The following is a 2,026-nucleotide window of genomic DNA, read 5'->3' on the forward strand; positions in this document are numbered from 1 at the left end:
ACCTTTCCTATTTAAGAGAAAATGCCTCCATTCTCCTAGCTATTTAATATTAAACTTTCTATTTGAGAATAATTTTAGGTTCTCAGCAAAGTAGGAAGATAATACAGGTTCATTAACCTAATCATTAATATCTTACATTGACATAGTACATTTGTCAAAGCTTTTCAAACCAATATTGGTACACTATTATTAACTAAGCCAAATTTACTAGACTAGTACCCATCTTTCCATTAGCACCTTCATTTTGTTCCCGGATACAGCCTCATACACCATGTCTCATTTATTTATCATTCCCCCAATCTAGTCTCCTCAAGGCCATAACAACGTTGTATTATCACCTGGTTTTTGTGGCCCTTCCAGTCTTGAGTACTGTAGCATGTCTTCATGTTTTCTTTATCCTCACAACGAGGAAACAAACGAAGTGATCCCACCCCAGCTCTATTTCACCTTGTCAGCTTATAAACCATGTCTGTATATCTCTGGCCAAATAACCATAATAATGTACCTGAGGTTGTGTTTACGAGGTTTCTATATTATAAAAACAATATTTCTCTCTACCCAGAAGCTATTATTCTAAATTAAATCACAAAATCCTACTATCACCAAGACAGAGAAAGTTCTACTTCCTTCAGGCATATCATTCTACACTCACACACACACAAACATACAAACACACAAAAGCACAAATATCCAAACACATACACACAAACACACAAGAACACACATGCACAAACACAAACATATACATACAAACCCACACACACAGTCTTCCATAAGGAAGATTCATTTCTTGTCTTTTCTCCAATTATGTATGTTGGCCTTATTCTTTGGGTATTATTAAATATTACACTGTTTTGTTACTCGAATTGTTCCAGCTCTTTCCATTTGGCTCCTATGTTGTTAACACGACCTCATTCTTGTCAGGGGAGGAGACATTCTCCTAAGAGTTTTATTTTCTTATGTTTCTCATAGAACTGCTTGGCTTAAGTTAATATCAGAATGCTGTTGACTCTCAACCAAATAGCTCTACTGAACTCCACAAGTGTTCTCTTCCTACCCTCCCCAATCTCCTCTTGGTTCTCTAGCAAGAGCCCCACTTCAACAAGTCTATATCAGAACCTGATCTCCCCCCACCATAACCCATTCCATCTCCCCTTCTGTGGTGGTCTGAATGAGAATTTCCCCCATAGTCTCGGATGTTTCAAAACTTGGTGCCCGGTTGGTGGAGCTATTTAGGTGGGTTTAGAGTGTACAGCCTTGCTGAGGGAAGTATGGGATGGAACGGGTTCTTAGGTCTCAAACGTCTGGACCTACTCGCAGTGTGCTCTCTCTGCTTCCTGCCTGTGGCTCAAGATGTAGGCCCTCCAGCCTACGCTCCAGCTGCCATGTTGCTGCGTACCACAAGTCCCCACCATGACAGGCGCTTATCACTCTGGAACCCTAGGCCAAATAAGCCCTTCTGTCTGTAAGTTGCCTTGGTCATGGCATTTTATCCCAGCAATGTGAAAGTAACTAACACACTATCTGAGCCAAGGACAATCCATACTCCTTGCTGCCCGGGCCTTACATCTACCCACCCACTCACTCTTTCATCCTGTCAGCTCTACTGCCACCACCCTGCTCCAAAACATGGTCACCTCTCTCCTGGGATATGAAAGAGCTTCTGCAGTAGTCTCTTGGTGCCTACATTTTTTTTATTTGGGGTTTTTTAATTTATATTTTTATTTATATTTTATTGAGAATTTTACACATAAATCCAATGAAATATTATCATATTTATTGCTCATTTCCCTCCTCTAACTCCCCCATATCCTCCTAAAGGGCTCTTCCTCACAACTTCAAGTCTTTCTGCAGTATAACCCACTAAGTCCAGTTAGTATTGCTTGTGTGGGTGTGGGAGTGTTTGTGTGTGTGTGGGGGGGGGTGTCTGTGTGTGTGTGTCAGAGGATAACTTGTGAGAGACAGCTTTTTTCTTTCATCATGTGCCAATCCCCGATATTGAACTTTAACTCAGACAGGTAGGATT

Source organism: Psammomys obesus, unplaced genomic scaffold (genome assembly GCF_907164565.1).
Source record: "Psammomys obesus unplaced genomic scaffold, mPsaObe1.curated_primary_1811, whole genome shotgun sequence".
NCBI lineage: Eukaryota > Metazoa > Chordata > Mammalia > Rodentia > Muridae > Psammomys > Psammomys obesus.